The sequence below is a fragment of the Notothenia rossii genome (assembly GCF_949606895.1).
Source record: "Notothenia rossii genome assembly, chromosome: 7".
Lineage (NCBI taxonomy): Eukaryota > Metazoa > Chordata > Actinopteri > Perciformes > Nototheniidae > Notothenia > Notothenia rossii.
This window is the reverse complement of record NC_136905.1, coordinates 38,395,629-38,410,819: the sequence shown is the minus strand read 5'-3', so window position 1 is coordinate 38,410,819 and position 15,191 is coordinate 38,395,629.

The following is a 15,191-nucleotide window of genomic DNA, read 5'->3' as shown; positions in this document are numbered from 1 at the left end:
ATTCAATGTGAAAGAGTATACTGCTCAATAAATAATTATCACTTCACCAACTCTCTTGACATCTAGGTGCTTGAGAGTGAGTCAGAGGCAGAACACAGGGACAGTTTAGAGTAAATTGTGATGTGGACTCTCATCCCAGAATTTTAAGGAAATCAGTGGGGATATTGAACAGGAAACATTTCAGTCAAGGGGCATCATATGACCAATATAGACAGAAGAGCAACATTTATTTGAACATTTAAGTCAATGATACCATTCCTAAATGAACTTAACATCTGTATGGAGTCAGATCAGTCTCAATATTAATAAATGCTCAGAAGGACTCGCAAATGTATTTTGCGTTTTATATATAAATGACTCCACAACAATATCTCTCAATGCACTCTCAAATATGTATTGTTGTATATAAATGAGCATTTAAACTGCTTTTTATTCATTCAAGGACGGCTCTGAATTAATAATCGAATATGTTTCCTTTCTTTACTACTGGATGAAATTACAAAATGTACCCATCATTTTCTTCATGCCAGTATAGCCACATAAAAGTATCAAACCACCTGCACCAGAATACAGGAAATCTATTTTTTTGGGGTGGGGGGGGAGGACCCCCCCCCCCCCGTTAAAAATGTCCCCCCCCCGCCCACATTCAGGATGCTTCCTACGACCATGCTCCGGCTCGGAGCTGGAGCCTGAAAAGTACCGTTTTTTCCTGTTCACACCGCAGCAGCGCCGCCTCTTAGCTCCGGAATTTGGTTCACTTCCAGCTCCAAAAAATTGTCGGTCTAGAGCAGGGGTTCTCAAAGTGCGGCCCGCGGGCCAATGGCGGCCCTCGGAAATGTTTCTGGCAGCCCGCGATAGTTAACCTGTTAAACCCCAAGTACAGTAATTATTATTATTTTTTATTTTTTTTTATTTTTAACAGACATTGCTCCAGATAACAAACCGTACATCAAAACATGTAACAACAAACAACTAAACAAAACGTAACGGGGGAGGGGGGGGTGGATGCAAGGATGACTTCCTAAGACAGCTGATTGTGACATACACAGGACATTACATACACAATACATTATACATTACACAGGAGATGCCATATTGACAGGGTTAGATAGGAGAGCTGCGGACAGTGAACCGCAATCCTCCTGTCTCCCCTCAAAATCCCCCAGCAGAGAAGCTGCACGCTCCATGTTCAGTAGGTCCAGATACTCCCTCAGCCATGAGTCCCTAGTAAAGCAGGCTGGTTTGCGTTCCTTCCAGTTTAATAGGATGAGTCTTTTTGTGGCTAAACAGGCCAATGTCCAGAGCCGATCGGTAGTCCTTGCAGGATTGCCATCTGGCTTGAGACCCAGTAGACATGCAATGGGACATGTAGGGAAATTAACTTTTAAAGATTCAGACAATAAGGATATTACTTCTGACCAAAGTTTTTTTTACCGCTGGGCATTCCCAGAGTAGGTGCAACAATGTACCTCGCTTGCCACATTCATGCCAGCATAAATCTCTGTGTTTATTGTCCATCTTGGATTTTGTAACAGGGGTGATGTAAGCTCTATTGAGAATTTTGAACTGTATGATCCTGAATCTTACACATTTAGAAGAGAACATAGCTGACTGCCAAATGGAGTTCCATTGCAAAGCAGACAGAGAGATATTCAAGGTATGCTCCCAGGACAGTTGGACAGGAGAATAGGTATTCGGGGCAGCCCTAGATAATAATTTATAAATGTTAGAGACCACACCTGATGATATGATTGCTTTCTTGAGGCGCTGGTCCTCTTCCATACATGAAGCAGGCATGGCTTATTTATTGATGGTCCATCAATCCATTTTTGTGCAAAAATCGGAGAAACTAAATGATAGCATTATGGTAGCCACCGGAGGCTAGCGCAGCTTCCGGTTCCTCTACGCGTCACTCTCACTCCTTATTTGGTAACCTGAATCTCGCAAATCTCCCGAGTTGCAGTTAAGCGGAAAATCTGTTGTAAGTTATCAGAAACGGGAGTTAGCTAGCGATTTTAGCTAGTCACTGTCTGTAGATAACCCAACTTTGTGTCCTCTGAGAATGAAGGAGATGTTGCATTGTTTTTGTTGCCTTCGTTGTAGTTTTATGTGTATTTTGGATTTAATTTAGGTTAACTTCCAGTTCCGTTTGCATGCTTTTATTTTGAAGGCGAGATAACGTGTTTGACAGGAAGTTGTGGTGGCATCGGAGACAACTTGACAGATAAAGTAGTGTCTGCTATGTAACGGCAGAGAAAGAGTGTGTGTGTTTGCGTGTGTGGTTAAGTATATGAACGCACACAAAAGTCCGGTTATACAATAATAAAACAACAAGCTGTCTCTCCCAACGTCCACACTCAGGCACACTGTTATTTCCACTGAATACCCCCAGCGCGAGCATCCCCAAACTCACTCCCTGATTGGATGCACGTCCCAAAGGCGGCAAAGTGTTCACGTGAACAGCGGAAACAAAATTTGTTGGAAGTTTTCGTTGTGTAAGCGAGATGGAGGAGCCAGGGCCGTCGCGTAAAAAACGTTTTGTCAGTGAGGAGAAAAGGAAGTTCCAGGAGAAATGGAGCAACGCTTACTTCGTTTTACCTCAGGGGTCGGATAAAGTGATATGCCTCATCTGCAAGCAGGTGAATGCAATGCTCAAGGAGTATAACATAAAACGCCATTATGATACCAATCATAAAATGTATGACAAGTTCATGGGCAAGGAGCGCAGAACTAAACTTGAAAGAGGTTTAACTGCCCAGCAGTCAGTTTTCACAAATCTTGCAAAATCCGGTGAAGCTGTAACACAGGCTAGCTATGTGGTAGCTCACGAAATTGCCAGGCGGAGCAAGCCGTTCAGTGATGGAGAATTCGTGCGAGACTGCATTTTGAAAGTGGCTGACATTGTATGCCCTGAACAAAAGTCAAAGTTCCGTGACATAAGTTTATCGAATGACACAGTGACACGACGAATCGAAGATCTGGCCAATGATCTCAAAGAGCAATTGGGACTACGTGTGGAAGGCCTAGGCAAGGGGTCCTTTTCTATAGCACTGGATGAGAGTACAGACATTTCTGATACTGCACAACTGCTCATTTTCATTCGAACGGTCACGCAGGACTTTGAAATAGGCGAGGAACTGCTAAGCATGGAGAGTATCAAAGACAGAACAAGGGGAATCGACATTTGTGATGCTGTGTGTCGTAGTCTCGATGCATACAATGTGGAGCTGACATCCATGGTCGGTGTCACAACAGATGGAGCGCCAGCCATGGTCGGGAGAAAGGCGGGCGCTGTCTCTTTGCTCAGCGACAAAGTGGCCAATAACGGAGGTGAGAACCTAATCAAATATCACTGCATAATTCACCAAGAAGCCCTTGCTGCTCATACGCTTGAAATGAAACATGTCATGGACATTGTTGTCAAGACAGTGAATTTCATAAAGTCCAGAGGTCTGAATCACCGTCAATTCAAAACTTTTTTGGTGCAATCAGAGGCTGAATTTGGTGACGTCATATACTTCACTGCTGTCAGGTGGCTGAGCAGAGGTGCCACACTGAAGCGTTTTTTTAATTTGAGGAAAGAAATCGCTGAGTTCATGCAATCAAAAGGACAAGATCTGCCACAGTTAAGTGACACTGAATGGCTTTGTGACCTAGCGTTCCTTGTTGACCTGAACACCTTTCTCAGCGATCTCAATGTGAAGCTGCAGGGCCATGGGAAGCTCATTTCCACATTGTTTGAAAGCGTCAAAGCTTTCCAGCGAAAACTTCAACTAGTGCAGGGACAGCTCAGAGAGGGGGATCTAACCCATTTCCCCACCTGCAAGGTGCTCGCAGGTGAATGTGACGTTTTACATCACCTGTGTTCAGACAAGAACCACAACCTCATGGAAAAACTCCAAGAGGAATTCCACCACCGCTTCTCGGACTTAAGTGACCACGAGAAGTCATTCAACCTATTCCAAGATCCCTTCACATGTGCACCCGAAGAAGAGCCTGCAGAAATGCAGTTCGAGCTCATCGACCTGCAGGAGAGCTCTGAGGCCAGAGCAGCATATGGACCCCCTTGAAAACGAGGTGATTCACCTCAAGGGGTTTATCCTAATAAAGAAATTTGAATATATATCGAGACAAGAATCTCATCGAGTTCTACAAAGGACTTTCCCCATCTACGTACCCTGCACTTCGCCAACATGCCATCAGAATGGCCTCTCTGTTCGGAAGCACATACATTTGTGAGAAAACCTTCTCCACCATGGCCATCAACAAATCCCAGCTGAGATCCAGGCTGACGGATGCCCATCTACATGCTGTCCTTCGTATAGCAACAACGGAGATGGAACCGGACATCAAAGGAATAGTAGCCAACAGACGACAGCACCATAAATCCCATTCAAAGTAGGAAAAGGTATGTTGATGACAGGCAATAATAGCCGATTTGTGTTACAAATACAACAACAATAATAATAACAATGATGATGATGAATACTGTGTTATTGTGGTCTTTGGTAAGCTTCTATTTTAAAAGTCTCTTTCTCTCCCTCCCCCCTCTCTGTCTCTCTGTATTTGTCTTGCAGAGACTATCCTGTGGTGCTTGAGTAGCTGGAAGTGGTTCTGAAACAGGGCCCTGCTGATAAGACAGGAAATCCACAGCATATCAATAACTCCAGCGCAATACTCTCTGTGTGTGTGTGTGTGTGTGTGTGTGTGTGTGTGTGTGTGTGTGTGTGTGTGTGTGTGTGTGTGTGTGTGTGTGCGTGTGCGTGTGCGTGTGCGCGTGCGCGTGCGTGTGCGCGCGCGCGCAATAAAGAAAATATTTGTTTTGGAATTTTGTGTTCCGTTTTTTCTTGGGCGGCCCTCAATCCAATATTGGGTACCTAAATTGGCCCTCACTCATCAAAACTTTGAGAACCCCTGGTCTAGAGGCAAGAGCTTCGGAGCTAAGAGGCGGCGTCGCTTGCGTCTCTCTTACGTCGAGGCGTGCAGGAAACTAAACCCACCTCCCCTGAACATGGGTCGACTGAAGAGTTTCGTCATGCCTGCCTACAAGCAGTAGTGCTTATAAACACACTTTATAAAGTCAGGCAACACTAACCAGGCTTCGTGTGATTCTGTTTATTTGTACCTTACTTTGACCATCCGTTCACTCTTATTGATCATTGTGGAGAGAGGCAGACGTTTTGTTTTGTATTATAGCAGCTATCGGATGGAATCAATACATGGGCTGGACAGGTTGTCGTGTCCGACTATCACAAGTAGAATCATAATTAAAAATACGCCGGTAAAATGTGCCTGTAGAAAACGGTTTATGCCACAAGAGGATAGCAATAGCAAGTAGTCAGTTTATCTTCGGTTGCTATGCTAACGTCACCCATTTTATACCTAAATGAGTTCAAGTCCTTTTTTCTTTCCCTTTGGAAAATACAATCTTGTAACATGTCTATAAAGATTTGCAATGACATTTCCAAATGGTTATTATTTTAAGTAAGCTTAATGCCTCTTAAATGTTTTTGTGCCTTTATGCTTTTTTCTCTCCCCCTGGCTCTTATTGGATGTATTATTTATGTTTTTTTGTTTTATTGTGAATGAATGTATTGCACTTATGTTGATAAGTTGATATCCTCACCCAGCTTTTGAATGCTTTAAAAATGTTCAATAAAAAAAGAAAAAAAAGGAAAAAAAAGACCTGAAGTCCCTTCCTTTCCGGGGGAGCTCCATGGGTTCTTATTTCGGAAAAATTATGTATTGAAGTCAAGGGGAGAGAAAGATTGTCTTTCGATTCCGTTTGAATTGTTCCACGAATCACACATATGATGTTTGTCAATTTTTAAAAGATAATTTTGCAAGTCAAAAAAAATAAAATGTGTCGTAAAACTTTGAATTGACACTTTTTTTGTGTGTGAAACCGCTCAACTAACTACATCTCCCGTCTCGCACTACACACCAAGACAGCCGTCACGTTGGCACATTTCACTTCTTTCTTTAAGAATGAGGCGAAAAGTATTAAACGAGGTGAAAATCACTACAAGTCTGGGCATGTTGAGAGCTGTACACAGAGCCGGCCCGACCCATTAAGCGACATAAGCGGCCGCTTAGGGCCCCGCAGCCACTAAGGGGCCCCCTAGCAACCAAATAATTATGAAAAAAAATGAAAGATCTCAGTACACCGTCGACGTGATAATATGTTTAATTAATTGTGTTAATATGCCTTTGCCTACTCTCAAAGTCATGTATTATATTATTGAGTCAATAATATAATACATTAACCGTGCTTTACCTGAACCTCATCATGACACTAGAGAGGACGGCAGGATTGTAATTTCCCGTGTTCAGTGAATGCAACAGAGGCAAGACACCAGACCTACCAGAGAGTTGAATGGAAATAAACATCTGTCTTATTGGCTGACAGGTACCTATCCTATGAGCTGTGACAATGTTTAAAATAAACCGTCAGTCGGACTCAGAGTTTTTGAAGATGGGCATAAGAACATTTTTTCTTAAAAAATCGGAAAATTCTCAAGTGGTGGGCTCACACAACAACCGCAGAGCCACCACTTGAGCCAGGTAAACAAGGTGTATATAAATGTCAGTAAACTTCCAAGTTATGCGAACATGTAAGCAAAGCATAAATTACAGCTACGTTGATGTTAGTTTGAATCGCGGGGGTAAGCTAAATCGTTAGCAAGTAGCTATAGCTAGCCCAGTGGCGGCTGGTGGAAAATATTTTTGGTGGGGCTATGGAAATGGTGACAAAACCATACTAGGGCCTTTAAAATCAGGAGACTAAATACGAACATTGTGTGTGTGTGTGTGTGTGTGTGTGTGTGTGTGTGTGTGTGTGTGTGTGTGTGTGTGTGTGTGTGTGTGTGTGTGTGTGTGTGTGTGTGTGTGTGTGTGTGTGTGTGTGTGTGTGTGTGTGTGTGTGTGTGTGTGTGTGTGTGTGTGTGTGTGTGTGTGTGCGCGCGCGTTTGTGTTTGTGTCATACTTGCCAACCCTCCCGATTTTCGCGGGACACTCCCGCATTTCTCCCGATTTCTGACAAAATCAGATTTACTCACCACTGTTTCCACTCGGACTTTAATACAGCTACACCATTGTTTGGTTTCCATGGTAGCGCGTCTCTTTAGCAGTGCGCGCAACTCAAAGTCTGAGAGGGTGAGGAAGATGAAAACTGAACAAGAATCGACAACTCGACCCTCTGATCACTCCTTTCCTGTAAAATACAGGTCCAGCCCACACATATGCTCCATGGTGCCACAGGCATTGCCCTTACAACTACAATAAGCATGCAAATGTTAATCTACAGCTCCGGCGATCCACTAGCACCGGAGTCTACACCTGCAGAAGCAGCCATCCCCTACTGTAGCGTAACCTTGGATACGAGTCTAAACAACTCACAGGTCAGGGCACTGAAAGGGCGCCCTTTGAGCATCAGATCTGACGACGCTGATTGGCTGAAATTATGTTTCGGTGGCATAGTTTACAGATAGCAACAGTCAGCTTGTTGGCTGCAGCTGCTCTGGCTGAGGGCTCCTTTCTAACGCCCGGACGAGAGAGGGTAATGATACACGCTGCGGCCAGGCAGGAAACATGTGACTTATCAGTAAATTTAGACATCGTAAAACAATTTTAAACGAGATTTTATTGTAGATTATACATTTTACTGATACCAACTATATCATATTTACCTTGTTCTTTAAAAATACAAATACAAATAAAAAATATATATTTTTTGGAAATATATATTTTTATTTATTTTGAATTTGTAATGGCAATCAAACATGTGGGAAGAGGGGGGGCGGCGCCCCTAGCGCCCCTATGGACCGGCCGCCACTGAGCTAGCCATATATATTAAATACAACCTGATCTCACCAGAATGTGTGACTCCACCACGACTCCTTAACATCGTATTGCGTGGTGGAGTCACGCATTCTGCTACATGTACGTGTCTGCACCACGCAAAAAACCCCAATGTAAAGTGAATGAGGCTCTTTTGTCGTGGTGAACACACACATTTCTACAATGTCCCGCAGTGGGCTTTTATTCTATAAAACGTTTTTAAAATCTACTTTATAGCTTGTAGTAACTCACGGGAGGCTTCTTTTATTTTATTTGTATTCATAATCATTTTTATTTTTCGTCAGAATGTAAAAATTACATTAGTTATGAATTTTTGTTCTCAAAAAACAGTGCATTGTGTGTAATACAACTGTGATTTTTATTAAATTAGTTAGTTTGTAAGGAAGGCCAGAGCTTCAGCTGTGTCAAATAGATTGTTCCCTTTAGTTAACGTTATTTAAAAGATAATGATCATGTCCCCTTTATTGTATTACGAGCGTCAATTCCCATTGGATAACGGAGAATTTTACACCCGGAAGTAAGTATTCTCCTTACTGTCGATTGATTTTACAGTGATATCTGCACTAATCAACTCATAACACCAAATTATCCTTGTTAATTACACAGCATTGATTGGTTTAAATTGTGTACAATGCTTTTGTATTTTTCCCCTTCGATTCGGAGAAACAAATATTTTTTCTGAGTTTTTGGATGGCAGAAGACACTACACTACCCAGAATCCTCAGCTATCCTTTGGGACTACACCATGTGCTTAGCTTGACAAACCCCGTGATCAGTCCTCAAGCTCTGTGGTTGGATGTTGGAGTGGCAGTGCGCAAAGTTTACCCGGAGCATCAAAAAGCACTTTGAAATGGAATGAAACCCATCGATGGCACACTATTCAAAACAGGAATCGAACGACCCCCCCTTAGATCGCAGGCTCCTCCAACAGTGCAACACAATAATACAGATACAAAGAAAAAATAGTGAAATAGTGCAATAAGAGTCTATATACTTTTTATACTTTTTTTATTTAACCTTTATTTAACCAGATAAAAGCATTGAGATACAATCTCGTTTTCAATGCTGACCTGGCCAAGAAGGCAGCAACGTTACACATAACACATAACACAAACATATAAAATACAGAGAACATAACTAAGAAAACAAAAGACAAAAAAGCAGTCACTGAATTGTGAATATGATATATTAGATAAATAATTTCTAAGTAGCAGCCAGATGAATGTTATGGATGTTGTTTCTAAGTTCAGGTGTTTAATAGTCTTATGGCCTGTGGGATGAAGCTGTGAGTCTGGTGGTTTTAGTCCGGATGCTGCGGCACCGCCTGCCAGACAGCAGCAGAAAGAACAGTTTGTGGCTGGGGTGATGGGGGTCTTTTATAATCCTGAGGGCTTTCTTTAAAGAGCAACTTCCAGGTTAAAGACACCTGTGAATAAATGTGTAGGAAAATGATGAATACACTAGATTTTTTTTTAAATATACAGAAATATACACGACAGTGACATCTGGTGTCGTTTTTGTAAGAAATGTTCACTTCCGCATAAAAAAGCCTCGGCACGTGACCTCCTGCGTGTGACGTAACATGGGGGAAACAAGGGGGAGAGCGGCCGGTGTAACATATTAATAAACATGGATCCCAATGCTAGTTTCGACACAGAAGACACAGAAGAAGTTGAACATGAATATTCGAATGCATATGACGGACCACAACCTTATAATTATGAGCCTGCTAGGCTTCCAAGAGACCAGGAGCAGCCAAGGATTAGAAGAAAAAACGGCCATCGGAGAGAAATTGAGCTGTCGTGTGAGGAGAACCAGTGGAGAACTGGGCAGCTATCTTGGTGAGTGACCGGCGTTAGCTACAGAATGTTAGCTAACGTCACATCACAACATTGTGAAGTTAGCTATCATATATCAGGCTATAACTAAAGTAGCATTGATAATATAGTAACGTTACTGGCAGGACTGTTGATACTGATCCATAACGGAAAGTAATGCGCAAGTATCAGTCAGCCGTATCTCGCGTTACCTAATGCAACTCCACACCACGGTGCTGTGTACCGGAGGGGAGACGCGAGATACAGCTGATACTTGACGATCTGGCGGAGAAAGGTTGTGGAGCCTCCGTTGATATGCCGTTGTAAATGGCTTGATGGAAAGCAGGTGTGTAGTCGGGGAGGGTGCACAGCTGATTGCAGCAGGTGAGTGGAGGTTGAGCCGGGAGCCAGGAGTGACAGCCACCACGCACACACAAACAACACAGACAGGGGGAAACAAACAAACACAAAGGAGACGGCTGGAGCAGTACAGCCACCACAGCGTTACCTAATACAACTCCACACTACGTCTTACGGTGCCGTGTACCGGAGGGGAGAGAGAGAGAGATGTAATACGGTTTCCTGATAAAGCTGTGGAGAGTATGTGCTGCAGGGAAGTGGATGAACAACGCACCCAGGAACGAACGCTAGCTCCGGTCCTTTTCCCGAGAAGGAAACTGTGGACTCGATGTCCTGACAGGCTGGTATTTGTGCAACCTGCACAAACACAATACTGCACCATGATTACAAATGGTGAAATACAATGTAAAACTACCGGAAAAAAATACCAGCTCACTAAAACACAATCGCTCAACTCAACGCAACTACTAACTATACCCGTGGTCAGAGAGCGGAGATGTTTACCCTTTGTGATGCAATATGACGCGTTTGACGTATGACCTTAAAAAAAAGCCGTTTTTAAGAGCAGAGCTCAAAATTGCTCCTTTCCCTCTGAATTCCTGCCCTTATGTCTCGTAAAACATATCAAATACATTCACCTTTTTAATGTAATTTTCAAGCAAGTTTAAGCATAAATGTTAAGGTTAACCTGGTATTTTTACTCCACTACATTTATTTTAGTTACTTTACAGATTTGGATTAATGATGTGAAATATAAGCAACCCTTAAATCAGACTTTAGTCCTGAGTATCAGGAGAGATATTTGATAGTTGGTGCTTGAGAAGACTAAATATTTATCTGCAGATCCGTATAAAGCATATTCTGTGCTCGTTATTCTCTAATCGTTCATTAAAGACTGTATATAATTGCTATTTTGCACATCCCTTTCAAGATTTCCAGATTTTCTGAGGTTTATTGACATATCATATACACAACTACGGTGTAGTGATGCATTGAATTAAAATCTTGGGTCACAGGTTCCTCAACAGTGCATTACAAGACATCTATCAATATGAGTGTATACCTCCACCATTAAACTGTCATATTCTGCACATGTATTATTCTATCTACATACATCTTATAAGAGTATAATAAATATCTATAATATTGGTTAAAATAAGTGCTTCAACATAGTTAACATTGCAGGAATGCTGATTGTCAAGTTCCAAAACAAACCATGCAATATATTAGACGATAAGTACTTTGTCAGGCTTAGTATGTATCTGTAGATAGATGCCCCCAAAGCCTTTTTCTTATTTAAAAGAAGACCTTAACCTAAAGTATTCTTTAATGTTTAAATAAAGCCTTATTAGTTTGTCTGTTTTGCACATCCTCCTATCAGGCACTAAACTGTTTTATTGTAGAGATCACTTACAGTATCTTCTTGATATTTTCTATTCTAGCCTATATTTATATCATTGACCTTCTACTTTCCCACTATTTTGTCCATCCATCCATCCATCTTCTCCCGCTTATCCGTGGTCGGGTCGCGGAGGTAGCAGTTCCAGCAGAGAGCCCCAAACTTTATTTTCCCTGGCCACATCAACCAGCTCTGACTGGGGGATCCCAAGGCGCTCCCAGGCCAGCGAAGAGATATAATCCCTCCACCTGGTCCTAGGTCTACCCCGTGGTCTCTTCCCAGCTGGACGTGCCTGGAACACCTCCCTAGGGAGGCGCCCAGGTGGCATCCTAACTAGGTGCCCGAACCACCTCAACTGGCTCCTTTCGACGCGAAGGTGGAGCGGTTCAACTCCGAGTCCCTCCCGGATGACCGAACTTCTCACCTTATCCCTAAGGGAGACACCAGCCACCCTGCGGAGAAAACCCATCTCGGCCGTTTGTACCCGCGATCTCGTTCTTTCGGTCATGACCCATCCTTCATGACCATAGGTGAGGGTAGGAACGAAAATGCCGCGGTAGACAGAGAGCTTTACCTTCTGGCTCAGCTCCCTTTTCGTCACAACAGTGTGGTAAAGCGACTGCAGAACCGCTCCCGCTCCTCCGATTCTCCGACCCATCTCACGCTCCATTGTTCCCTCACTCGAGAACAAGACCCAGAGATACTTGAACTCCTTCACTTGGGGTAAGGACTCATTCCCTACTTGCAGTGGACAGTCCATCGGTTTCCTGCTGAGAACCATGGCCTCAGATTTGGAGGCTTTGATCCTCATCCCAGCCGCTTCACACTCGGTTGCGAACCGATCCAGTGAGTGCTGAAGGTCGCAGACCGATGAAGCCATCAGAACCACATCATCTGCAAAAAGCAGTGGTGCAATCCTTAGTCCACCGAACTGCAGACCCCCTCCCCCACGACTACGCCTCGAAATCCTATCCATGTATATTACAAACAGGATTGGTGACAAAGCGCAGCCTTGGCGGAGGCCAACCCTTACCTGAAATGGGTCCGACTTACTGCCGAGGACCCGGAGACAGCTCTCGCTTTGGGAGTACAGAGATTGGATGGCCCTGAGTAGAGACCCCCTCACCCCATACTCCCGCAGCACCTCCCACAGTGACTCCCTGGGAACCCGGTCATACGCCTTCTCCAAGTCTACAAAACACATGTAGACTGGATAAGCGTACTCCCAGGCCCCCTCCAGGATCCTTGCGAGAGTAAAAAGCTGATCCGTCGTTCCACGACCAGGACGGAATCCGCATTGTTCCTCCTCAATCTGAGGTTCGACAATCGTCCTGACTCTCCTTTCGAGTACCTTAGAGTAAACTTTCCCGGGGAGGCTGAGTAGTGCGATGCCTCTGTAATTGGCACACACCCTCTGATCCCCCTTTTTAAAAAGGGGAACCACCACCCCGGTCTGCCACTCCTTCGGTACTGTTTCCGACTTCCACGCAACGTTGATGTGACGTGTCAACCATGACAGTCCCTCAACACCCAGAGCCTTCAGCATTTCTGGGCGGATCTCATCCACCCCCGGGGCTTTGCCACTGTGAAGTTGCTAGATGACCTCAGTGACCTCCCCCCGGGAGATTGGTGTCGATCCCCCGTCATACTCCAGCTCTGCCTCTAACATAGAGGGCGGAGTTGTCGGGTTCAGGAGTTCCTCAAAGTGCTCCTTCCAACGCCCTAACACTCCATCAGTTGAGGTCAACAACGTCCCATCCTTACTGTACACAGCTTGGATGGTTCCCTGCTTCCCCCTCCTGAGGTGTCGGACAGTTTTCCAGAACAACTTTGGTGCCGCCCGAAAGTCCTTTTCCATGTCTTCTCCGAACTTCTCCCACACCCGCTGCTTTGCCTCAGCCACGGCTGAGGCTGCTGCCCTTCTGAATGTCGGTACCTTGCAACTGCCTCGGGAGTCCCCCGGGATAACAAATCCCTGAAGGCCTCCTTCTTCAGTCGGACGGCTTCCCTGACCACCGGTGTCCACCAGGAGGTTCGAGGGTTAACGCCCCTAGAGGCACCTAGGACCTTGAGACCACAGCTCCCCACCGCGGCTTCGGCAATAGAGGCTTTGAACACCGACAACTCTGGTTCAATGTCCCCAACCTCCACAGGAATGCCCGAAAAGCTCCGCCGGAGGTGTGAGTTGAAGGCCTCCTGAACTTGGGCCTCCTCCAGACGTTCCCATTTCACCCGAACTACACGTTTGGGCTTACCAGGTCTATCCAGAGGCTTCCCCCGCCACTCAACCCAACTCACCATCAGATGGTGATCAGTTGACAACTCCGCCCCTCTCTTTACCCGAGTGTCCAAAACATACGGCCTCAGGTCTGATGATACGATAAGGAAATCGATCATGGACCTTCTGCCTAGGGTGCTCTGGTACCACGTACACTTATGAGCATCCTTATGTTCGAACATGGTGTTTGTTATGGCCAATCCATGACTAGCACAGACGTCCAGTAACAAACCACCCCTCCGGTTCAGATCAGGGGGGCCGTTCCTCCCAATCACTCCCCTCCAAGTGTCTCCATCATTGCCCACATATGCGTTGAAGTCTCCCAGCAAGATTAAAGGGTCCCCTTCAGGAGCCCCATACTGGACTCTTTCCAGGGTCTCCACGAAGGCCGTATACTCTGAACTGCTGTTGGGTGCATAAGCACACACAACAGTCAGAGTTTTCCCCCCCATAACTCGCATGCGTAGGGAGGCGACCCTCTCGTCCACTGGGGTAAACTCCAACAACGAAGCATCCAACCGGGGTCTTCTGAGTATCCCCACACCCGCCCGGCGCCTCACACCTTGAGCAACTCCGGAGAAGAATAGAGTCCAACCCCTATCCAGAAGTAAGGTTCCAGAGCCGACGCTGTGCGTAGAGGTGAGCCCAACCAGATCCAACTGGTAACGCTCCACCTCCCGCACAAGCTCAGACTCCTTTCCCCCCAGAGAGGTGACGTTCCACGTCCCCAAAGCCAGCTTCTGTCATCCGGGTCTGGTCCATTGAGACCCTCTGCCTTCACTGCCACCCTTGTGGCAGCGCACCCGACCCCATCGCTGTTTCCCGTAGGTGGTGGGCCCGCGGGACGGAGAAGCGGAGGTATTGCCCACGTTGCCTTTTCGGGCTGTGCCCGGCCGGGCTCCGTGGCAAGCCCGGCCACCAGACGCTCGCCGACGAGTCCTCCTTCTGGGCCTGGCTCCAGAAGGGGACCCCGGGCTTTCTCCGGGCCGGGTATCCTCACTTCGTGTGTCGTCTTTCATGAGGTTTTGTGAACCAATCTTAGTCTGGCCCCTTGCCTGAGACCAATTTGCCATGGGAGACCCTACCAGGAACACAAGGTTCCAGACAACACAGCCCCCAGGTTCATCAGGGCACACAAACCTCTCTACCACGGTAAGGTGCTGGTTCTTCAGAGAGGTATTTGAAAGTCATCACATGAATGCGCTATTTTGTATGTACTCTTAATATTTAAATGTTTTCATCAAATATAACACATTCAAAAGTGCTTTACAAAAATGAAAGACATTAGGAAAGACATTAGGAAAAACATTAGGAAAAAGGCATTTTAACAGTAATTAAAAAGCAACACAATCTTCCTACATTGCAATGACTCCAAACGTGTAATAACGTGCTTTAACCAGTAGGAGGTGCGGGTTAAAAAGCTGTCAAGTTTACAGTATTAACAAAATAAAATATACTGCTGTTTCTGGTTTAGTTT